A 25,975-nucleotide genomic window follows, 5' to 3' on the forward strand; every position below is an offset into this window, starting at 1 on the left:
GTATTACCAGATTAGGGCTCAATCCCAAATTACACGATGATTATTCCCTAGTGCGCTACATAGCGTTTAAACACCCTTTGAAATCTACCCTACGTAGTGCAGTTAGGTAGTGGACATAGCGGCGATTTAGGTTTTAACTGACAGTACAGGAGCCCGCCTCCATGTTACTGTGCGTTCGTGGGAATCAATACTGCGCCACTGAGTGCGCAACATTAAAAATAAATAAATAAATGAAACAGTAAGTAGATAGATAGATAGATAGATAGATAGATAGATAGATAGATAGATAGATAGATAGATAGATAGATAGATAGATAGATAGATAGATAGATAGATACTTTATATGATCCCATGAGGGAAATTCTTGTGTTACAGCAGCTTAGACAGTTTACAACACAAAAAAAATAAAATGTAAAAATTTTTAATTTTTTTTTTCATTTAATTTTTTATTTTCACTCTGTTTCATATCTGCACTGCTACGTTTACTTATTGTATCCAATATTTAAGGTTTTCTTCTTTCTTCTTGGACTGTGTGTGTGTGTGTGTGTGGGAGGGTGTGTGTGCGCGTGTGTATGTGTGTATGTGTGTGTGTGTACTTTTCATTTGCATCTGTAACAAGTAAAAGCAAAAATATTTTTCTTCTCTTCTTCCCTTATGTTACCTTAAACCTAATACACTTTTGTGACACCTGCACTATGTAACACAAATTTGGAGTTCTTCCATTCAGGACTTGGCAAACCATTCTACATGGAGCTCACTTTGTGAACAGGAACATCCTCATGCTTGAATATGTTTGGGCCTCTTAGCTCCAGCGAAGGGAAACTATAATGGTACAGCATAATAAGACAAGAATTTGAGGAAGAACCACATATGGGTGTGATGTTCATGTGTCCTTATACACTATATTGCCAAAGGTTTTGGGACACCCATCCAAATCATTGAATTCTGGTGTTGTTTTTAATGGGTTGGGTTTGGCCCCTTAGTTCCAGTAATAGGAACTCTCTATGCTTCAGCATACCAAGACATTTTAGACAATTTCATGATCCCAAGTTTGTGGGAACAGCTTGGGGATGGCCCCTTCCTTAATGCTGAAGCATTAAGAGTTACTTTCACTGAAACTAAGGGGTCGAGCCCAACCCCTGAAAAACAACACCTGAATTCAATGATTTGGAGGAGTGTCCCAAAACTTTTGGCAATACAGTGTACATTTGGCCATATATTAATTCTGTTAATTATAAGTGAGTGATCTAATGAATACTATTTGTTGATAATGATCAGTGGCTGAAAAGGAGTAGAATTAGGAATGGAAAGGATGGGTAATTGGTGTGGATTTTTGGGTGGAGTCAGGATATTTGCAACATTATTTAAGAATATTATCCCACCCTGCCAGCAGAGGTCAGGCTCTCCTGGGATGTAGTGTAACATCTGACCTGAATTTCTGAAAGAGGGCTAGTGGCATTTCCAGCAGCAGCCAAGGAATTTCTATTTTAAAAACTACATTTCAACAAAATAGAATTATGTACCACAGGACTGTCATTTGTAAGCATTTATCATAAATTTTGTTAATATAGTATTGAGTTTCTGATGCTGGACTACAACAGACAAAGCTGAAATTGCTGTGCACGCAGTTGTGTGTGTAGATGGTTTTAATATTTATTTATTTAAAGCTCAGGAACTGTAGCAACGGCTGTGAGAATCTCAGACACACACACACACCAAATTTACAAAAGTTTCCAAAACTCTGATTTCCATCATGCTCATGTGAATATGATGATCATCCATCCAAAGCTCATCTGCATAGACACACCCACAAAACTCCATAAAAGGTCAAGTGCACAGACAGCTGGGAGCAGGAAATGAACATCAGGGTAAAGGAACATAAGTGGAAGTTATATATAACATGTAATAACATATTATATTCATAATAATAAGAAAGCACTTTGTTTGTTTTGCAATAACGTAAAATGTCTTATTTTCAGTAAATGTTTCCTGACCTAATAAACTGACATGAGGATATGTTTTTAATCTCGTCTATAAGTGGCTCTGGATAAGAGCGTCTGCTAAACACTTTAAACAGAATTTAAAAAATAAGCCCTTTAATTTCCACATGGTTTTTCAGATAGAAAAGTTCAGTAGTCCATTCAGATGATATGATTTGAAGTGGGTCAGGTCAGCATGAGTAGGATGTCAACATTTTGTTTTTCATTTCCACTGTTTTTTTTACGAACACCAAGAATTTCCTTGTGTAAATACTCATACAAACAATTCACACATGAATCCATTCATCTGCATCTGGATAAATGATGCTCAATAAACATAAGAACGACAAACACGATTTAGTGTCTTTGATAGAAAAATGAAACAAATAACCGAAACATGATACAAATATTATTTAAAGTTGCTGAATTATTAAATGAAATTTTCTATTCAGGAAAACTTTAACTATGTTTAAGATGTTTAACTCAGCAGAGAGAGATAAAGAAACAAAGTGTAAGCAAATGAAAATAGAATTCATTTTAAAAATGCATGTTTATTTTCTATATACACTATATTGCCAAAAGTTTTGGGACACCCCTTCAAATCATTGAATCCAGGTGGTGTTTTTCAGGGTTTGGGCTCGGCCCCTTAGTTCCAGTGAAAGGAACTCTTAATGCTTCAGCTTCCTACCAAGCCATTTTGGACAATTTCATGCTCACAACTTTGTGCAAACAGTTTGAGGATGACCCCTTCCTGTTCCAACATGAGTCCTGACCTCAACCCGATAAAACAACTTTTGGGATGAATTAGAGTGGACACTACGAGTCAGACCAAAACTGGGATGTCTGCCTTTACATGCACATGAATGTAATATGGAGTTGGCCTGCCCTTTACAGCTATAACAGCTTCAACTCTTCTGAGAAGGCTTTCCACAAGGTTTAGGAGTGTGTTTATGGGAATTTTTGACCATTACTAGAGAACCGCATTTGTGAGGCGCTGATGTTGGATGAGAAGGCCTGGCTCTCATCCAACTCTCTGGCTCTCTGGCTCTCCACTCTAATTCATCCCAAAGGTGTTCTATCAGGTTGAGGTCAGGACTCTGTCAAGTTCATCCACACCAAACTCACTCATCCATGTCTTTATGGACCTTGCTTTGTGCACTGGTGTGCAGTCATGTTGGAAGAGGAAGCGATCATACCCAAACTGTTCCCACAAAGTTGGAAGCATGATATTGTACAAAATGGCTTGGTATGAAGCTGAAGCATTAAGAGTTCCTTTCACTGGAACTAAGGGGCTGAGTCCAACCCCTGAAAAACAACACCTGAAGTCAATGATTTCGAGGGGTGTCCCAAAACCTTTGGCAATATAGTGTATAATAAATCTCATAAATCTAATTATAATCATAATATTAATCATAATATATATATATATATATATATATATATATATATATATATATACAGTGAGGGAAAAAATTATTTGATCCCCTGCTGATTTTGTACGTTTGCCCACTGACAAAGAAATGATCAGTCTGTAATTTTAATGGTAGGTTTACCTGAACAGTGAGAGACAGAATAACAACAAAAAAATCCAGAAAAACACATTTCAAAAAAGTTATATATTGATTTACATTTTATTGAGTGAAATAAGTATTTGACCCCTTTGCAAAACATGACTTAGTACTTGGTGGAAAACCCTTGTTGGCAATCACAGACGTCAGACATTTCTTGTAGCTGGCCACCAGGTTTGCACACATCTCACATCTCAAGGAATTTGGGCCCACTACTCTTTGCAGATCCTCTCCAAGTCATTAAGGTTTTGTGGCTGACCCTTCAGCTCCCTCCACAGATTTTCTATGGGATTAAGGTCTGGAGACTGGCTAGGCCACTACAGGACCTTAATGTGCTTCTTTTGAACCACTCCTTTGTTGCCTTGGCCGTGTGTTTTGGGTCATTGTCAGGCTGGAATATCCATCCACGACCCATTTTCAATGCCCTGGCTGAGGGAAGGAGGTTCTCATCCAAGATTTAACGGTACATGGCCCCGTCCATCGTCCCTTTGATGCGGTGCAGTTGTCCTGTCACCTGGGGATGGTGTACTTGGGGTCATAGGCAGCATTCTTCCTCCTCCAAACATGGCGAGTTGAGTTGATGCCAAAGAGCTGGATTTTGGTCTCATTTGACCACAACACTTTCACCCAGTTCTCCTCTGAATCATTCAGATGTTCACTGGCAAACTTCAGATGAGCCTGTACATGTGCTTTCTTTAGCAGGGGGACCTTGTGGGCGCAACAGGATTTCAGTCTTTCACGGCGTAGTGTGTTACCAATTGTTTTCTTGGTGACTATGGTCCCAGCTGCCTTGAGATCATTGACAAAGTCCTCCAGTGTAATTCTGGGCTGATTCCTCGCCGTTCTCATGAACATTGAAACTCCCTGAGGTGAGATCTTGCATGGAGCCCCAGACCGAGGAAGATTGACAGTCCTTTTGTGTTTCTTCCATTTGGGAATCATCGCACCAACTGTTGTCACCTTCTCACCAAGCTGCTTGGCGATGGTCTTGTAGCTCATTCCAGCCTTGTGTAGGTCTACAATCTTGTCCCTGACATCCATGGACAGCTCTTTGGTCTTGGCCATGATGGAGAGTTTGGAATCTGATTGATTGCTTCCTTCTGTGGACAGGTGTCTTTCATACAGTTAATGAGCTGAGATTAAGAGCACTCCCTGAGAGTGCTCCTACTGTAATCTCAGCTTGTTACCTGTATAAAAGACACCAGGGAGCCAGAAATCTTTCTGATTGATAGGGGATCAAATACTTATTTCACTCTTAAAATGCAAATCAATGTATAACTTTTCTGAAATGCTTTTTTTTGTTGTTGTTGTTATTCTGCCTCTCACTGTTCAAATACACCTACCATTAAAATTATAGACTGATCATTTCTTTGTCAGTGGGCAAACGTACAAAATCAGCAGGGGATCAAATAATTTTTTCCCTCACTGTATATATATATATATATATATATATATATATATATATATATATATATATATATATATATATATATATATATATATATGAATATTATTATTATGCATTATTATTGTAATCATAATATTCCAGATGAAAATGACTGATGAATGGTAGTTTTATCCACCCTGGAATCTGCTCAGTAGAGTGGTGTGTAATGATGATGAAGGAATGAACACTAGATGAATGCTAGGAGTGATTATGACATGTTCTGGGGATATATTTCTCTACAGTTTTCTGTGGACAATCTTCACATGAAGGATCGGGTCAGTCAGCTTGTTCTTGGAGAGACACAGTATAGTATCAGGATAAATGGTGTTAAAAAAAAGAAAGGAAAAAAGGGTCACTTGGTGATGACGCGGTGATTGGAACTGGAATCAGAATCGAATTATACGTCATGTTGTCAAGGCAATAATCAACACAACAACGACTCAGCGAGCAAAAGACGACTTTGTGAGCGACAATCAGCGAGCAAAAGACCACTTTGTGAGCGAAAAACTGCGAGCAAAAGACGACTTTGTGAGAGGAAACTAGAGAGAAAGCGACCGTTTGTGAGAAAACTAGCGAGAGCAATCTCCACTTTTCCCTCCTTGTGTGAAAAGGTACTTTAACAGTCCCACTTGTAACGGATACGTAAATACGGATACGGATACTAAACAAACCAAAACATTAGCGGTGATTTTTAATGTTCTTGGCTGTTTTCACCTCTTTTAATATTTATCAATAAGAAGACTCGGTTACAGAAAGCTAACTGACGTTATTTTGTTAGCTCATTAGCTCCGTTAATACTCACGTAGTCAAAATGATTGTAATGTTAGCACTCGGTAATGTTAGCCTAGCTAAACCCTGTGGAGATTTTTATAAGTCAGTATAATGGGTTATAAACAGTTTTATAATTAAACCTGTTAATGCGCTGTCTAAGATACGATGCTTGAAACCACAACTGTGCCGAGAAAAAACTTTATTTATTTAATTTAATTACTTTTTGCTTCAGATCGCTAATCCTCTGTAAGGTTCACGGGCGAGTCGGTTCGGTGAATCGATTCTTTTATGTGGACGTTTAATGCACTTTAGGAACCAACTCGAGGAGTCGACTCCATCGTGAACTACGCATCACTTTTGTACATAGACCTGAAATGATAGAAATAATAGTTAATTGAACTGTGGACTGTTTCGACAGATGCAGCAGTGTCCAATAGCCACTCCTGAAGAAATTCAGGAAAGAGTGACTGGCTTCATGTGTGGTAATGTTTTTTTTTTTTTTAATTAAGAAATGTTACATTGGTAGAATATTATTTTATTATGTTTAGGGCTGTACTTTTTCTGATTTGGGACAGGGCCTGAGGTGTTATTAATTACATGTTGGATCTGTTTTTTTCAGCTGGAGTGTTTTATCCAACTTTCCATCCTTCAAATGAAGGTCATCCTCTTCCTCAGCGAAGGGAGCGCGAACTGGTAATGCATCAAATAAAGTTCTGCTAGAATAACAGACATCCAGCTGGTTTTATCACGGCCATGTTCTGTGCTCACGAATCAAGCATTTCAAGGAGAAAAGAAACAAATCCAGCTGTTTTAGTGGTGTTGTGTGTAAAATTACTTTATTTCAGTTAAGAAATATTATGATGAATCTTTGTGTGTTGTCTCTCAGACTTGTCAATCAAGACAGAATCTCCACAAGAGACCAGGCCTGCTCCTCTTCTCCATCCCTCCAGAGGAGGAAGTACAGCAGAAGAAGACGGAGAACGTCCAGTCACAGAGGAGAAAGAAGCAAAACAAGACTGAGGTTCAGAAGGTAGATCAGAGTGAACCAGTCAGTTTCTTCATCCCTGTGACTGAAGAAGAGAAAGAGGAGGCAAAGAAAGCCAACATTGTCATTGGTGATTTCTTGTCCGAACACCTGGAGCTTACAGGGGGTGACATTGTGGAGGCTCCTGCCCCTCTACAAATCACACCCCTAAAGGAGGCAGATGTTGAATTCCTGCAGTGCTTCCAGTTCATCATTGAGAACATGCGCGAACCCGAGGGCCTTCTGGACATCCCCGGTGTCACTGTGGACAAGGTAAACGTGACCGTTAGTGACGGGACGCTCTGTAGGAATAACATATTTCATTTCAGCTGTTTTAGTGGTGTTGTGTGTAAAATTACTTTATTTCAGTTAAGAAATATTATGATGAATCTTTGTGTGTTGTCTCTCAGACTCATCAAACAAGGCAGAGTCTCCACAAGAGACCAGGCCTGCTTCTCTTCTCCATCCCTCCAGAGGAGGAAGTACAGCAGAAGAAGACGGAGAACGTCCAGTCACAGAGGAGAAAGAAACAAAACAAGACTGAGGTTCAGAAGGTAGAACAGAGTGAACCGGTCAGTTTCTTCATCCCTGTGACTGAAGCAGAGAAAGAGGAGGCAAAGAAAGCCAACATTGTCATTGGTGATTTCTTGTCCGAACACCTGGAGCTTACAGGGGGTGACATTGTGGAGGCTCCTGCCCCTCTACAAATCACACCCCCAAAGGAGGCAGATGTTGAATTCCTGCAGTGCTTCCAGTTCATCTTTGAGAACATGCGCGAACCCGAGGGCCTTTCGGACATCCCCGGCGTCACTGTGGACAAGGTAAACGTGACCGTTAGTGACGGGACGCTCTGTAGGAATAACATATTTCATTTCAGCTGTTTTAGTGGTGTTGTGTGTAAAATTACTTTATTTCAGTTAAGAAATATTATGATGAATCTTTGTGTGTTGTCTCTCAGACTCATCAAACAAGGCAGAATCTCCACAAGAGACCAGGCCTGCTCCTCTTCTCCATCCCTCCAGAGGAGGAAGTACAGCAGAAGAAGACGGAGAAAGTCCACACACAGGGGAGAAAGGAGCAAAACAAGACTGAGGTGCAGAAGGTAGAACAGAGTTTTTATCCAATTATTAGTTTCTGAAACACGGCAAACTTTTCTTGTTTTGGACTTGCATTGTTCACAGCACATCATTAAAGTGTGCAATGCTGTTTTGACTTTATTTGTAGTGACTTTTATGAAGACATTCAGACATTCAGACATTAATAACTGTCTGAATACTGAATGACTTAACACTGGGAAATGTTAAAGCCTAAATTAGTCCAGTAGTTTTAGTGCTGTAGCTTGTACTTTATTGCTTTATTATAGTTTAGAAACATTACATTGATCCTGTGTGTGTGTTTTTTCTCAGACTCGATCCCAGAAAAAGCCCAGGGAACCGGTCAGTTTCTTCATCCCTGTGACAGAAGAAGAAAAAGAGGAGGCAAAGAAAGCCAACATCCTTATTGGTTATTTCTTGCCTGACCACCTGGCGTTTATAGGGGGTGACATTGTAGGGGCTCCTGCCCCTCTCCAAACCACACCCCCAAAGGAGGCGGAGCCGAACAACACTCCTGTCGAGGTCCAGCCCTCAGAGCCCCGTCCCGCTGCCTCTCCCAGTAATTCAAAAGAGAGGAAGTGGTACGATCGGGAATTCATGCTGAGCTTGCGGTTCGTCAGTGCCAGCATGGGCAAACCCGAGGGCTTTCCGGACATCCCCGGCGTCACTCTGGACAAGGTAAACGTGACCGTTAGTGATGGGATGCTCTGTAGGAGCGCAGTGATGTACTCAGTATAAAGTGTCAGGCCAGTAATTCACTGCTATTCTGTTTTTATTGCCCTGGAGCAGGTCGAGGACCTTTAAGTTTCACAAAAGGAACTTCTAAACACCTGATAGTTCATTATTATTAATTGCGCCATTAAAGTGTTGTGGATCTGAGAGTTGCTCCGTCTTTTATTTGGTGCAGTGATTAAAAGTATAAGCCAAGCAATTGTTGAAGTCACAGAAGTTAAATAAACATTTCGATTGTTTTTGTCATCTCTCAGCAGGGCGAGTGTAAAGAGCCACGCAAGATCATCACCCGCGTGTCTCTGAACAACGACGTGCAACTGAACAAGGCTGAGAAAGCCTGGAAGCCGGCGCTGAAGAAGTCCCGCAGCGACGAGTACGACCAGGAAAAGGTCAAGACCCAGGAGCTGTTCCAGAAAGTGTGCAGTATCTTGAACAAACTGACGCCACAGATGTTCCAGCAGCTCATGAAACGGGTGAGGGAGCTGACCATCGACACCGAGGAGAGACTCAAAGGAGTCGTGGATCTCATCTACGAAAAAGCCGTTTCCGAACCCTGCTTCTCCGTCACTTATGCTAACATGTGCTGCTGCTTTATGGGGGTGAGTCGCCACACCCGGCCTCTCGGTCCACATGTATCGGTCATGTCAAAACATACACTTTGTTCTATATACACATACACAAGAGCTGTTCATTTCTTCCAGAAAATTCTACACATAAGGGAAAAGCAGCAAAACTAAAGCTACATGCAGAAGAGCTGTGCTAATTTTTTATGTTAGGATGCTGTCTTAACTTGCAGTAACGTGCAGAACAGTAATCGATATACCAAAGTGTCTTTTGGCTTAAAATGACATTTACGTTTGGTGACAGTTTCACGTTATTTTCTGTTGGACAATTTTCCTGCTGTAATAGCTTTATCAGGCCACAGAGGGGGAGACAGAACACATCCTGGCAACATTATGAGGCTCCATTTGGCCTCTGGAATGAAAAAGAGATCTATTTTGTTGCTTTTCCTGATAATTAAACCATCTGTGTAGTTTAGAATTGTGTTCATATACTCTGCAGGGTTCAGGATGCACTGCAGCAGCCAATATTTATATTTTGTAATTACAAATAAACCATTGTCATCAGAGAAATTGCACAATTTTCTACTGGATAAAAAAGGCCTCGATCCCGGTGGCGGAGGGATTATGTTCTTGTTCCGTCTTTGAGATTCTTATTAGATTTGGGACGCGTCGACTGTGTTTGTGGCTAATCTGATGACCTCAGTTTTGTGCCACTTGTATTTGGGCCACTGATCACTGATGGGATTGAGGAACCGAGGAGCATTTTTAATGAAACGTTACATTACAGAAGAACATGTAAAGTGTAAAGCTGAATAAAACAGACTGGAGTGTTAAACATGGCTAGATAGATAGTCTGGTTTTTAAATCCGCTTTTTTTTCCCCCTCCGTCCAGCTGGAAGTGCCCTCTTCGGACAAGTCGGGAGCCACTGTGAATTTCTGCAGACTGTTGCTGAATCGCTGCCAGAAAGAGTTTGAGAAGGACAAAGACAACAATGAGATCTTTCAGCAGAAGCAGAAGGAGCTGGATGCTGCCACAGAGGTGCTGCACATCTCTCTGTCTCACACACTGGCGCACGTCTTTTAACTACACTGTGTGGATTTATAAGAAATGTTCAGATGTTTTCGATATAAAGCATGTTTACGACAATCGAAAAATAAGAAGTGTATGTAAATCACACAGTCGTTTACAAATCCAGCCTGTGAATGTGGTTTATCAGGAATCATAATAATAAAGTTTGTATTTCTGACACTATTGTGGACTGCTTACACTGATAATGTGGTAACCAGCGTGACTGAGTGCTGATGTTTTCCCGCAGGAGGAAGTTGAGCAGCGGTTAAACAAAGCCCGCCGCCGTTCCCTCGGCAACATCAAGTTCATCGGAGAGCTGTTTAAGCTGAAGATGCTGAACGAGCAGGTCATGCACGCCTGCATCGTCAAGCTGTTGAAGGACTATGACGAGGAGAGTCTCGAGTGTCTCTGCAGACTCCTGTCCACCATCGGCAAGAATCTGGACCTTGAGAGGGCAAAGGTAACTAGCGCATACACACACACACACACCCTGACGAAATCTCTACAGTCATGTTAAGTGTCGAAGCTGAAATAAGAGCAGAATCTTTTAGAATCTCAGCACTGCTGCAGTGTGTTAATTTTGTGTATGTGTGTGTGTTTTATAGCCCTGTATGGACCAGTACTTTCACCAAATGGAGACAATAATAAACGAGAGAAAAGTATCTTCAAGGATCCGCTTCATGCTGCAGGACGTGTTGGACCTGAGAAAAGTAAATCTGATTTTCTTTGTTTGACCTCAGATGTTTTAAAACAGACCCTCTCTCACTTCATCAGTTTACCTTTAATTCTCTTCGCTTTTGTTAAAGCACTTTTGTTTTTCAAACACATTTAATTGTTTTGATCATGCTCAGAGCAGCACTTTTCACACTCGCCTTCTTTAAAGAGGAAAGCGGACATGTTTTTAACCTGGTGTTTTGCAGAGTTTTTTCTTTATTGTTTCTATAAAACTTTAGGTCTGTTTGTATGTTCTGTCATAAGAAAGGGTGTAATAATTCATGTTATACTGGTTGTAAAACAATGTGTAAACAGTAGAGGTGTCACTGAACCCGCAAGCAGGATTTGAGGATCTGAGTTTGTTCACATTCTCCTGCCTCTGATCCTCCTGGTCTTTTCCGTGTGTACAGAATAACTGGGTTCCCCGGCGTGGTGACCAGGGCCCTAAAACCATAGACCAGATCCACAAAGAGGCAGAACTTGAGGAACACAGAGAGCAGATTAAAGTGCAGCAGCTTCTATCCAAGAAAGACTGGAGTGGAGGAAGACGAGGCAAAATGAATCAGCCTCGGGACGAGGGCTGGAACACAGTACCCATCAGCACCACCAAGATCACCAAGGTACTGACGAGTTTGTTTGAGAAATTGAAATGTTGAGATTTGAATGAAATCTGAGAAATAACGGAGTGATGATGTTCCTCACATGGGCATAAAAAGTGCTAAAAAGTGGCTTAAGTTCAGTTTGGGTTGTGTGTGTTTGTGTTTGTTTATTTATTTATTTATTTATTTTATTCTCACAGCCTGGTGCTTTGGACTGCAATAATCTGGTTCTTGCCCCTGGAGGAAAGGGATCATGGGGCAGTTGTGGTAAAGGGAGCAGCAGTGGAACTGGAGCCAAAACCAGCACTAAACAAGGTTAGATCCTGATTATTTTATTTCATGGTTCATTCTGTGCTCACCAACCTGAGTGCTTTATATTGGCAGCACATTTAGCTCTTTCCTAACAGCAGCATTCTAATCAACATTGTTTTTCATATTGTTAATATAAATACATACATACATGCATAAATGTTTCTCAGGCCAGAAAATCTCATGCTGCTTTTTTTCACTGTTAAAGATGCAGGATGGTCAGCCATGTGCACTCTGAACCCATTCTCAGCTCTTCAGCAGTCAGGACCTTCATCCACGTCCTCCTCATCCTCACTGGACTCTAAGCACAGAGTTCCCCAGGACCAAGACCGAGGGCTGGACAGGAAAGGTATCCGTAATTGTTCTTAGTAATTTTTCTGCTTGAACTGCATCTGAATAGTGTTGATTTTATTCCTGATAAAATACCATTACCATGATTTCTGTGGACTGCACTTCTTTCTTCCAACCATATGGAAGCGTCTCCTGTACAACAAACAACAGTTATTGAACTGCATCACTAATTACTGAGTGTAAAGTTAGTACAAACGTCTTAGTCTTAAAGCTAGTGTTAATTCATCAGTAATTTATATGGTCTATTCTTTTTATAAAATTATATTTTAATTCATTTAATCATTATGAAATTATGAGTTATCTTTCAAATTCATTAAAAAGTTGAGGTCTCTTTTTATTTAGTTGCTCTATTCTAATAGATATAGGGTGATTGGGTGATATTATAAATGATTATAAATGATATTTATCACTACATGCCAGTCATAAGGACACATCAGTGTAAAATAAACACATTTACATAAACGACATGCAACAGCAAAAGAAGACTGCATGCAAAATGATGTCATGTTTCTTTATTAGTGAGCAAACCGGCCCTGAGTGAGGAGGAGGTGGAGAAGAAATCTACCGCCATCATAGAGGAGTACCTGCACATCAACGACCTAAAGGTGAAAATTCCTACAAGTGAAATTCTGTACTGTAGTCGCTTTAAAGCTAGAAGTGTGGTGTTGGAACTCTTTCTCTCTCTGTCCTGTAGGAGGCAGTGCAGTGTGTAAAGGAGCTGAACAGTGCGTCTGTGCTCTTCGTCTTCGTACGTAACGCTGTGGAGTTGGCGCTCAATCGCAGCACCGTCGCCCAAGAGCACGTGGGCCTTCTGCTGCACAAACTGATCAGCACCAGGATTTTACCTCCTGAGCAGTACTTCAGAGGGTGAGTGTTCCTCAGACCCGACGCTGACGAGCAGGAGAACCCCGTTGGTTCCACAGATGTAAAACACAAATCCCAGTAGACTGTCAGTTTTTATTTTTCATATCATCGTGATATGTGTCCTTATGTCCCACACTCTCGTCACCCTGCTCCGATGACGACCTCAGTTTTGTCTGGGCCACTGATGATTGTACTTGGGATCGAGGATCTGAGGAGCACTCGGGCTTTTACTTTAATGTCTCGTTTCTGTAAAAACCATCAGACGCCTGTATGAGCGATTCTGCTGAGAGCCGGAAGAACGACGTCCATCCTGTTCTGATTTCTGCTTCACTTTATTCAGAGCGCCGATCCTGAACTCGGTGACTTGCTGACGAGTTAATTACAGTCTGCGGATTGATTAATCACTGTATTAATACCCCCTCATTAACACTTATGCTTCAGTGTTTACACACAAGAGCCAAGAGTAAAAAGTATCTTAAAATTCTATCTACCTGTAGATCCTTCTTTATATGTGGAACAGAAAAAGGATTACTTTTAGTTAGGTTTTTTTCCTCCCACTTGTAAATTATTGTCCTTCTGCGATGCAGAATAATGGCACAAGAAATAAATACTTTTTAGATCGAGTTATTTGTCTTTTGATAGGCAAACTTTTATATAGAGGATAAAAATGTGGGGGTGGACTCTTTGAAACGTTTATAAAATGGTGTGTGTCTGTGTCTCTTCAGGCTTCAGGAGATTCTGGAGGTGGCCGATGACATGGCCATCGACATTCCTCACATCTGGCAGTATCTGGCGGAGATCATCACACCCATGCTGCATGATGGAGGAATCCCCATGGGGCTGCTCTTCAGGTACACTTCTTACTGTAACAGTGTTTATCGAGCAGCAGAACCTTTATTTCACAGTGCGATAGGGATGAGAACATTCTGGAATTAGGAACTTGATTTAGGTAAAAAAGACGAGCAATAGTACACGAGTTTCAGTCGGTGATTTGAAAAACGTACATGATGACTAATCATAGCTCTATCAGAGAAGGAAGCAACACGTACGTGAGACCTGTGTGAGTTTAAACTGTTCACATAAGTTACACTCACCTGTGTATCGCGTGTGAGTCTAAAGAAGTGTTCACTAGACAGCAAATCAGACACAAAACCTAGATGTCCATCTGCTTTCCTGGTCCAAAAAATTCCACTAAATTTCTTCCACTATTTGCAACAGATAATGTAATATTTTTAGATAGTTAACAGAAACTTTCACTGTGTGTGTGTAGAGAGGTGACGAAGCCATTGCTGCCAATAGGAAAAGCTGCTGTGCTGCTGGTTCTCATCCTCAACCAACTGGTACGTGTCTCTGTGTCTCTCTCTTCCTCCCTCTCTCTCTCTCTCTCTCTCTCTCTCTCTCTCTCTCTCTCTCTCTCTCTCTCTCTCTCTCTCTCACTGTTTCTTTCTCTATTTCTCTTTCTCTCTCACTCCTTCTGCCTCTCTCTCTCTCTCACTCTCTCTACCTACCTACCTAAATCACCCCCCTCTCTCATTTATTCATGTGTGTGAAATGATCAAACTGAAATATCTGAATATCTGAGGTTACTATGAAATGATCAGTTCTGTTACTGCCCTGGTTACTCCTGACTCTAACTAAATGTTAATATTTTGTCATTGTTATATTTTTAGAGTCACAATAAAGCTGGTGCTTTGTGGATTGATGCTGGACTCAACTGGAAGGACTTCCTTTCTGAGGATGAGGATATCAACAAGTTTGTGACGGAGCAGGTAACAAGACTGATTTTATATACCTCTGTGTGTGTTTTGGGTTGCAGCTTTGTTTTGTTGGTCTTAAAAAGAGAAAATAATCTTGTGTCTATAATTACTTGATGATTTTTATTTAGAGCTTCCCTCAGACAGTTTTCACACTGAAAATAACAATCAGAATCAATTCTTTCATCCAACCAAAATTTCAGTTTGTTGAAAAATTCTATTTGTTTGCAGAAAGTGGAGTTTACTCTGGGGAGGAGTCAGAGAAGCCGAGAAAGAAGTAGCTGAGTGTAGAGGAGCTGAGCGATAATATTTAAGCAGTTTCCTAAGTAAAAGATATGAAAATAAATGAAACATTATTGTGTGGAAAAAATGTACTGTGTGCTTGTTTTTGCTCCAAAGACTTGAGATAAAGTCCATTTCCCACAGTGCACCTACAAGCATGGCTGCACCAGACTCCAACACCCACAACAACACAGCCGCCTTCATTTTGATCACTTTCACCTAAGGACTTTCACATCATCTTTTCGAGGCACTCTCCTCCTACAGAAGACTGTGGACCATCAAGACAAAAACCTCAGGATTCTTTTCATCAGCAACTGTCCTCATCAACAACATGCAGGATTGCAGGATGCAACATGCTTTATTTGGCAATAAAGCTGATTCTGATTCTGATTCACGTGTTATTTTTAAAGGGACAGGCACATAGGCTGCTATGACAATGGATGACTGTTGGGATGTGTACATGAATGTGCCCCATCATTGACTATACCTGCAATCTTTGCTGTACAGTGGATTTATATCACACTTGCTTTTTTTGTGCACCCTAACATGTTTATTGATTGCATCACCACAGGAACACTGTTGAAGAGATCCTTCACATTTTAGCATCAGGGATGTCTTGACATCATGCTGACTGAACTGAACTTGAATATGAAATATTTCCTAACACTAACTGCTATTTGACATTGTATAGAACATTAGATATATGTGTATGATCAAGAACTTTAGCACTGTAAGCTTTGATCCCTGGCCACAATTAACAATAAGATAAGGACATGGGAAGATGATTGTGGTGAGAGGCCAAGATGTGACTGAAAGCCATAAGTGTTGTTATTTCAAAAAGATATAAGAAGCTGGTTCACTACAGTGAAGGGAGATCATCCTAAACCCTTTTTCTTTAGAATTATTTTTATCTTAATTCGCAAGACTTTCTACAAAAGGTATGGTCACATAGCAGCCTTTTGGGTAGCCGCAGTGACTCATGACCATAGCCTTTGGTTGGCAGGAAACTACAGAAATTTTAGAGTAATTCTATAATTAGCCCTTGAAAATCAATAAAAGAGTCCTCTAGTGTACAGTCTAGCAGCGCAATTTGAACGATTCAGCTTGAGGTAGTTTTATTAACCAGGTTTGACAGGTTTCAGCAAAACATCCAGCCAAACTATTTCTCAAAACTAATCCTTTGTGTCGGAAACATGAAGTTCTGATATACAGACATTATTCAGAGAAATATGGCAGAAACTCCAAAACTTGCTGAGTGCAAATGGTTTCTCTCTTCTGGAGATGGTGGTTTAATTTCTTGCAATGATCTGGTTAATGAGAATCTTTAAAACACCAGCAGCAAACACACACACACACACACACACACACACACATACACACACACATACACACACACACACACACACATACAAATATCAATAATATAGGTTGTGTGCCAACTGACTGTTTTTTTTTAATGTTGCAGACCAGTAAATGTCCAGTGCAGGCCTGTGGACACACATCACTTTTTTCAGATTCTCCCACTCAAGTTATTGAGGAGAATTTGGTATGTAAATATGTCAGTATATTATATCTGAAATATCTCACCTAAACTCTTTACCCATTGCTTAAATTTTACTGCCATAAATGTAGACTGTTAATGTATATTTTTTTCATGTTGTTTTAGGCATACTGGCGCAAGCTGGTGCTGTTCCCATCGGGTCCAGCACTTCTATCAAGCACGGTTAAATATTTTATGTTTGTAATTTGTCCCTTGTATTTATTGTTAGGGTACATGTGATGTATTATTTGAATTGTATTTGCACATTATCTTTGCTCTTTGCACTGTCTTGCGAGACCTTTCAAATTGTGTTTTCAGTTTTTGTAATTATAAACGTTTTTGAAAGGTATTATTATTTTACAAATTTATTGAGTAAAGTTTTCAAATAAAGTTTTAATATAAAAACACCTTCAAAAACGTTTATGATTAAAATACAAAAACTAAAGACACAATCTGCTTTTAAAACACAATTTGAAAGGTCTCGTAAGAGACCATCAAAAATTGCCACGGCTGACTATTTTTCAAGTCATCCAGGCGGGGTATTGGGTAAAGTTTTCAACTAGCAATGATCGCGCCTCGGATTGACCTCATAAGCTACGATATTGTCTCTGCGCAACGATAAAAAGTTCGGCCACGACCACAAATGCCTACGATCAGAGAGCAGACGATCCATGATGGTACATGCCCACATACATAGACAGAGATAGTTCAGGTGCTATTATGTCAATGACAGAAGTAAAAAAAAAAAAAATTGACGACAAACATGTCAATATTTAAGTGATCAAAAAAAACATGTCCAACAATTTCCCATTAAAAAGCTGTCAAGAAAGTTAGATCAAATGAAATAGAAATAAAAGACGTTCACTTATAAGATCGGAACAAAAAAGGGGGCTGGATCAAATACGAGATTTAGATGTTTTGAAAATGAGAGAATATTCATCTGAACACTGATCTTAAACGATTTTGAAAATCTGCTTGCAAATTAAACACTTTAAACACATCCTCAAATTATTATTAGAAATCGACATTATTTTTATAATTTAATATAATTTATATCGACATTGTTATTATACATCATTGTGTACTGTTATTATACATTATAGTGTACTGTTATTATACATTATTGTGTACTGTTATTATACATCATTGTGTACTGTAATTATACATTATAGTGTACTGTTATTATACATTATAATGTACTGTTTTTATACATCATTGTGTACTGTTATTATACAGTATAGTTTACTGTCATTTTAGTGTGCATTATTATGTATGATTTACAATCTAAGAGGGCTGGAAATTGTAAGGAATTGCATGTTGTTCGTTTTATTTTTTTTAATTATTGTATTTAATGATTTAATTATTATTCAGTTCAACATGCTGAATTTAACTAACAGATTTTCGACTACTGAAGCCTCACAAATCTCGTAAGGCCATGGCAGCACAGGTGTGTTGCCCTCTGAAGCTGGCAACAGACCTGCTCCTCACCATAAGGTATGTGTAGAAAAGACATGAAGCCATACCATGTAATCTATAGGTTGTGTGCCAACTGACAGTGTTTTTTTTTAATGTTGCAGACCAGTAAATATCCAGTGCAGGCCTGTGGACACACCACTTTTTTCAGATTCTCCCACTCAAGTTATTGAGGAGAATTTGGTATGTAAATATCTCAGTATATTATATCTGAAATATCTCACCTAAACTCTTTACCCATTGCTTAAATTTTACTGCCATGAATGTAGACTGTTAATGTATATTTTTTTCATCATGTTGTTTTAGGCATACTGGCGCAAGCTGGTGCTGTTCCCATCGGGTCCAGCACTTCTATCAAGCACGGTTAAATATTTTATGTTTATAATTTGTCACTTGTATTTATTGTTAGGGTACATGTGATGTATTATTTGAATTGTATTTGCACATTATCTTTGCTCTTTGCACTGTCTTGCGAGACCTTTCAAATTGTGTTTTCAGTTTTTGTAATTATAAACGTTTTTGAAAGGTATTATTATTTTACAAATTTATTGGGTAAAGTTTTCAAATAAAGTTTTAATATAAAAACACCTTCGAAAACGTTTATGATTAGAATACAAAAACTAGAGACACAATCTGTTTTTAAAACACAATTTGAAAGGTTTCGTAAGAGACCATCAAAAATTGATGAACGAAATCTTCCAGCTATACAGTAGGGAAGGGGTGTGGTCAAATAGGATAGCTCGATGTCTTTAAATTCGTCTAGTATTTATGGCCAAACTATCCTTGAACGATCTACAAAATCTGGTTGTAAAAGAAAAGAAAAACAAAAGCGGTATCGTAAAATTATCGTTAGAAAACAAGTTTTGATGGCAGAGCGATTTAAAAACAATTTAGCTTCTAAAATACATTAAATACCTTTAGATCTATTTCAACACATTCGTTAAATAATAACACTAATAAAAACACTTTCCAAAAACATTTATAATTAGGAAGCAAAAACTAGAAACATAATCTGTTATTAAAACAAAATTTGAAAGGTCTCGTAAGAGACCCTCAAAAATTGCCACGGCTGACTATTTTTCAAGTCATCCAGGCGGGGTATTGGGTAAAGTTTTCAACTAGCAATGATCGCGCCTCGGATTGACCTCATAAGCTACGATATTGCCTCTGCGCAAAGATAAAGAATTCGGCCACGACCACAATTGCCTACGTTCAGATAGCAGACGATCCAAGATGGTACATGCCCACATACATACACAGAGATAGTTCAGGCGCTATTATTTCAATGACAGAAGTAGAAAAAAAAACAATAGACGAAATTAAGTGAAAAAATAAAAACATGTTCAACAATTTCCCATTAAAAAGCTGTCACGAAAGTTCGATTAAATGAAATAGAAATAAAAGACGTTCACTTATAAGATCGGAACAAAAAAGGGGGATCAAATACGAGATTTAGATGTTTTGAAAATGAGAGAATATTCATCTGAACATTGATCTTAAACGATTTTGAAAATCTGCTTGCAAATTAAACACTTTAATCACATCCTCAAATTATTATTAGAAATTGACATTATTTTTATAATTTAATATAATTTATATCGACATTGTTATTATACATCATTGTGTACTGTTATTATACATCATTGTGTAATGTTATTATACATTATAGTGTACTGTTATTATACATTATAATGTACTGTTTTTATACATCATTGTGTAATGTTATTATACATTATAGTGTAATGTTATTATACATTATAGTGTCATTGTGTACTGTTATTATACATCATTGTGTACTGTTATTATACATTATAGTGTCATTGTGTACTGTTATTATACATCATAGTGTAATGTTATTATACATTATAGTGTAATGTTATTATACATTATAGTGTCATTGTGTACTGTTATTATACATCATTGTGTACTGTTATTATACATTATAGTGTCATTGTGTACTGTTATTATACATCATTGTTTACTGTTATTATACATTGTAGTGTACTGTTATTATACATTGTAGTGTACTGTTATTATACATCATTGTGTACTGTTATTATACATCATTGTGTACTGTTATTATACATTATTGTGTACTGTTATTATACATCATTGTGTACTGTTATTATACATTATAGTGTACTGTTATTATACATTACAGTGTACTGTTATTAGACATCATTGTGTACTGTTATTATACATTATAATGTACTGTTTTTATACATCATTGTGTACTGTTATTATACAGTATAGTTTACTGTCATTTTAGTGTGCATAATTATGTATGATTTACAATCTAAGAGGGCTGGAAATTGTAAGGAATTGCATGTTGTTCGTTTTATTTTTTTTAATTATTGTATTTTATGATTTAATTATTATTCAGTTCAACATGCTGAATTTAACTAACAGATTTTCGACTACTGAAGCCTCACAAATCTCGTAAGGCCATGGCAGCACAGGTGTGTTGCCCTCTGAAGCTGGCAACAGACCTGCTCCTCACCATAAGGTATGTGTAGAAAAGACATGAAGCCATACCATGTAATCTATAGGTTGTGTGCCAACTGACAGTGTTTTTTTTAATGTTGCAGACCAGTAAATGTCCAGTGCAGGCCTGTGGACACACACCACTTTTTTCAGATTCTCCCACTCAAGTTATTGAGGAGAATTTGGTATGTAAATATCTCAGTATATTATATCTGAAATATCTCACCTAAACTCTTTACCCATTGCTTAAATTTTACTGCCATGAATGTAGACTGTTAATGTATATTTTTTTCATCATGTTGTTTTAGGCATACTGGCGCAAGCTTGTGCTGTTCCCATCGGGTCCAGCACTTCTATCAAGCACGGTTAAATATTTTATGTTTGTAATTTGTCCCTTGTATTTATTGTTAGGGTACATGTGATGTATTATTTGAATTGTATTTGCACATTATCTTTGCTCTTTGCACTGTCTTGCGAGACCTTTCAAATTGTGTTTTCAGTTTTTGTAATTATAAACGTTTTTGAAAGGTATTATTATTTTACAAATTTATTGAGTAAAGTTTTCAAATAAAGTTTTAATATAAAAACACCTTCAAAAACGGTTATGATTAGAATACAAACACTAGAGACACAATCTGTTTTTAAAACACAATTTGAAAGGTCTCGTAAGAGACCATCAAAAATTGCCACGGCTGACTATTTTTCAAGTCATCCAGGCGGGGTATTGGGTAAAGTTTTCAACTAGCAATGATCGCGCCTCGGATTGACCTCATAAGCTACGATATTGCCTCTGCGCAAAGATAAAGAATTCGGCCACGACCACAAATGCCTCCGATCAGAGAGCAGACGATCCATGATGGTAGATGCCAACATACATACACAGAGATAGTTCAGGTGCTATTATGTCAATGACAGAAGTAAAAAAAAAATTGACGACAAACATGTCAATATTTAAGTGATCAAAAAAAACATGTTCAACCATTTCCCATTAAAAAGCTGTCAAGAAAGTTAGATCAAATGAAATAGAAATAAAAGACGTTCACTTTTAAGGTCGGAACAAAAAAGGGGGCTGGATCAAATACGAGATTTAGATGTTTTGAAAATGAGAGAAAATTCATCTGAACACTGATCTTAAACGATTTGGAAAATCTGCTTGCAAATCAAACACTTTAATGACACCTGAAAATTATTATTAGAAATCGTATATTCAACAATTTACAAACAGAAACGCATACATGAACCCAGACAATTTGAAAAAACCCGTCCAGCCATACAGTAGGGAATAGAAGGGGCGTGGTCAAATAGCACAGCTCGATGTCTTTACATTCACGCAGTGTTTATGGCCAAACGATCCTTGAACGATCTACACAATCTGGTTGTAAAAAAGAAAAGAAAAACAAAAGCGGTATCGTAAAATTATCCATTGCAACACATTTGTTAAATAATAATAATAATAATAATAATGATATTTTATAATAATTTTGAACTTATGTATATTGTTATAGTGTGTGTCTTGTGCTGTATTATTCTTATCTTTGTATAAAAACAGAAAAAAAGACAATATTTCTAACAGTAGGTACTGAGGAGCCATATTATGCATATAATTAAATAATCAAAGTCAACTAACTGCACAAGAGTTAGAACTCGACTCATTTTGACAGCAGGAAGGTTTCTGTAGACTAACAGTTGCCATTTCTAAAACTGAATTAAATTATATTAATTAATTTAATCCTTGTCTGAGGTGGGATTCGAAGCGAGGAGGTGTGGATGGGAGGGGGACTTGAATTGTTTGTGATTTTTTTTTTTTGTAAAAAAATCTTTGTGCAGAGGCAATATCGTAGTTTATGAGGTCAATCCGAGGCGATACCGCTTTTGTTTGTCTTTTCTTTTTTACAACCAGATTTTGTAGATCGTTCAAAGATAGTTTGGCCATGAACACTGCGTGATTTTAAAGACATAGACCCATCCTTTTTGACCACGCCCCTTCCCTACTGTATGACAGGAAGGTTTTTTCTCACACTCTTGGATCATGTATGCGTTTCTGTTTGTAAAATGTTGAATATACCCGTCTTCACAAATGTCGATTTCTAATAATAATTTGAGGATGTGATTAAAATGTTTGATTTGCAAGCAGATTTTCCAAATCGTTTAAGGTCAGTGTTCAGATGAATATTCTCCCATTTTCAAAACATCTAAATCTCGTATTTGATCCAGGCCCCTTTCTTGTTCCGACCTTGAAAATGAACGTCTTTTATTTCTATTTCATTTGATCTAACTTTCTTGACAGCTTTTAATGGGAAATTGTTGAACATGTTTTTTGTTCACTTAAATATTGACATGTTTTTTGTCTATTTTTTTTTTTTTACTTCTGTCATTGAAATTAGCACCTGAACTATCTCTGTCTATGTATGTGGGCATGTACCATCATGGATCGTCTGCTGTCTGATCGTAGGCATTTGTGGTCGTGGTCGAACTCTTTATCTTTACGCAGAGGCAATATCGTAGCTTATGAGGTCAATCCGAAGCGCGAGCTTTGCTAGTTGAAAACTTTACCCAATACCCCGCCTGGATGACTTGAAGAATAGACAGCCGTGGCAATTTTTAATAGTCTCTTACGAGACCTTTCAAATTGTGTTTTAAAAACAGATTGTGTTTTTAGTTTTTGTAATTATAAACATTTTTGAAAGATATTATTTTACAAATTTATTGGGTAAAGTTTTCAAATAAAGTTTTAATATAAAAACACCTTCATAAACGTTTATGATTAGAATGCAAAAACTAGAGACACAATCTGTTTTTAAAACACAATTTGAAAGGTTTCGTAAGAGACCATCAAAAATTGATGAACGAAATCTTCCAGCTATACAGTAGGGAAGGGGCGTGGTCAAATAGGATAGCTCGATGTCTTTAAATTCGTCTAGTATTCATGGCCAAACTATCCTTGAACGATCTACAAAATCTGGTTGTAAAAGAAAAGAAAAACAAAGGCGGTATCGTAAAATTATCGTTAGAAAACAAGTTTTGATGGCAGAGCGATTTAAAAACAATTTAGCTACTAAAATACATTTTAGATCTATTTCAACACATTCGTTAAATAATAACACTAAAAAAAACAACTTCCAAAAACACTTATAAATAGAAAGCAAAAACTAGAAACATAATCTGTTATTGAAACAAAATTTGAAAGGTCTCGTAAGAGACCCTCAAAAATTGCCACGGCTGACTAGTTTTCAAGTCATCCAGGCGGGGTATTGGGTAAAGTTTTCAACCAGCAACGATCGCGCCTCGGATTGACCTCATAAGCTACGATATTGCCTCTGCGCAAAGATAAAGAATTCGGCCACGACCACAAATGCCTACGATCAGAGAGCAGACGATCCATGATGGTAGATGCCAACATACATACACAGAGATACACTATATTGCCAAAAGTATTCGCTCACCTGCCTTGACTCGCATATGAACTTAAGTGACATCCCATTCCTAATCCATAGGGTTCAATATGACGTCAGTCCACCCTTTGCAGTTATAACAGCTTCAACTCTTCTGGGAAGGCTGTCCACAAGGTTTAGGAGTGTGTTTATGGGAATTTTTGACCATTCTTCCAGAAGCGCATTTGTGAGGTCACACACTGATGTTGGACGAGAAGGCCTGGCTCTCAGTCTCCGCTCTAATTCATCCCAAAGGTGTTCTATCGGGTTGAGGTCAGGACTCTGTGCAGGCCAGTCAAGTTCATCCACACCAGACTCTGTCATCCATGTCTTTATGGACCTTGCTTTGTGCACTGGTGCACAGTCACGTTGGAAGAGGAAGGGGCCAGCTCCAAACTGTTCCCACAAAGTTGGGAGTATGGAATTGTCTAAAATGTCTTGGTATGCTGAAGCATTCAGAGTTCCTTTCGCTGGAACTAAGGGGCCAAGCCCAGCTCCTGAAAAACAACCCCACACCATAATCCCCCCTCCACCAAACTTTACACTTGACACAATGCAGTCAGACAAGTACCGTTCTCCTGGCAACCGCCAAACCCAGACTCGTCCATCCGATTGCCAGATGGAGACGCGCGATTCGTCACTTCAGAGAACGCGTCTCCACTGCTCTAGAGTCCAGTGGCGGCGTGCTTTACACCACTGCATCCGACGCTTTGCATTGCACTTGGTGATGTATGGCTTGGATGCAGCTGCTCGGCCATGGAAACCCATTCCATGAAGCTCTCTGCGCACTGTTCTTGAGCTAATCTGAAAGCCACATGAAGTTTGGAGGTCTGTAGCGATTGACTCTGCAGAAAGTTGGCAACCTCTTCGCACTATGCGCCTCAGCATCCGCTGACCCCGCTCCGTCAGTTTACGTGGCCTACCACTTCGTGGCTGAGTTGCTGTCGTTCCCAAACACTTCCACGTTCTTATAATACAGCTGACAGTTGGCTGTGGAATATTTAGGAGCGAGGAAATTTCACGACTGGATTTGTTGCACAGGTGGCATCCTATCACAGTTCCACGCTGGAATTCACTGAGCTCCTGAGAGCGACCCATTCTTTCACAAATGTTTATAAAAACAGTCTGCATGCCTAGGTGCTTGATTTTATACACCTGTGGCCATGGAAGTGATTGGAACACCTGATTCTGATTATTTGGATGGGTGAGCGAATACTTTTGGCAATATAGTGTAGTTCAGGTGCTATTATGTCAATGACAGAAGTAAAAAAAAAATTGACGACAAACATGTCAATATTTAAGTGATCAAAAAAAACATGTTCAACAATTTCCCATTAAAAAGCTGTCAAGAAAGTTAGATCAAATGAAATAGAAATAAAAGACGTTCACTTTTAAGGTCGGAACAAAAAAGGGGGCTGGATCAAATACGAGATTCAGAAGTAAAAAAAAAAACAATAGACGAAATACATGTGAACATTTAAGTGAACAAATAAAAACATGTTCAACAATTTCCCATTAAAAGCTGTCAAGAAATTTAGATCAAATCAAAGAGAAATAAAAGACGTTCACTTATAAGATCGGAACAAAAAAGGGGGCTGGATCAAATACGAGATTTAGATGTTTTGAAAATGAGAGAATATTCATCTGAACACTGATCTTAAACGGTTTTGAAAATCTGCTTGGAAATCAAACAACACATTAATCACATACTGAAATTATTATTAGAAATCGACATTTGTGAAGACAGGTATATTCAACAATTTACAAACAGAAACGCATACGAACCAAGACAGTGTGAGACAAAACCTTCCAGCGATACATTAGGGAAGGGGCGTGGTCAAATAGGATGGGTCGATGTCTTTAAATTCATCTACAAAATCTGGTTGTTAAAAAGAAAAGAAAAACAAAAGCGGTATCGTAAAATTAT

The 25,975-nt window shown here is 38.4% G+C and overlaps 6 non-coding genes and 2 pseudogenes across 6 annotated transcripts; 4 read left to right on the forward strand and 4 right to left on the reverse strand.

The window, feature by feature from the left end:
* The first annotated feature begins 6,183 nt into the window (after positions 1-6,183).
* Positions 6,184-15,338, forward strand: LOC131364552 (eukaryotic translation initiation factor 4 gamma 1-like; annotated as a pseudogene).
* On the forward strand, positions 9,864-9,938 carry LOC131365329 (small nucleolar RNA SNORD66). Its single transcript, XR_009206634.1, has one exon. It is a non-coding gene; the product is annotated as a small nucleolar RNA SNORD66 (small nucleolar RNA).
* Positions 13,234-13,300, forward strand: LOC131365333 (small nucleolar RNA SNORD66; annotated as a pseudogene).
* Positions 15,339-17,139: 1,801 nt separating the features above from the next.
* Positions 17,140-17,280, reverse strand: LOC131365396 (U4 spliceosomal RNA). The gene has a single exon (XR_009206690.1). It is a non-coding gene; the product is annotated as a U4 spliceosomal RNA (small nuclear RNA).
* A 1,891-nt stretch (positions 17,281-19,171) lies between these two features.
* On the reverse strand, positions 19,172-19,312 carry LOC131365374 (U4 spliceosomal RNA). Its single transcript, XR_009206668.1, has one exon. It is a non-coding gene; the product is annotated as a U4 spliceosomal RNA (small nuclear RNA).
* A 1,966-nt stretch (positions 19,313-21,278) lies between these two features.
* Positions 21,279-21,419, reverse strand: LOC131365367 (U4 spliceosomal RNA). Its single transcript, XR_009206661.1, has one exon. It is a non-coding gene; the product is annotated as a U4 spliceosomal RNA (small nuclear RNA).
* A 1,677-nt stretch (positions 21,420-23,096) lies between these two features.
* On the forward strand, positions 23,097-23,237 carry LOC131365288 (U4 spliceosomal RNA). Its single transcript, XR_009206595.1, has one exon. It is a non-coding gene; the product is annotated as a U4 spliceosomal RNA (small nuclear RNA).
* Positions 23,238-23,805: 568 nt separating this feature from the next.
* LOC131365387 (U4 spliceosomal RNA) lies at positions 23,806-23,946 on the reverse strand. Its single transcript, XR_009206681.1, has one exon. It is a non-coding gene; the product is annotated as a U4 spliceosomal RNA (small nuclear RNA).
* Between the last annotated feature and the right edge of the window lie 2,029 nt (positions 23,947-25,975).

Source organism: Hemibagrus wyckioides, linkage group LG14, assembly GCF_019097595.1.
Source record: "Hemibagrus wyckioides isolate EC202008001 linkage group LG14, SWU_Hwy_1.0, whole genome shotgun sequence".
NCBI lineage: Eukaryota > Metazoa > Chordata > Actinopteri > Siluriformes > Bagridae > Hemibagrus > Hemibagrus wyckioides.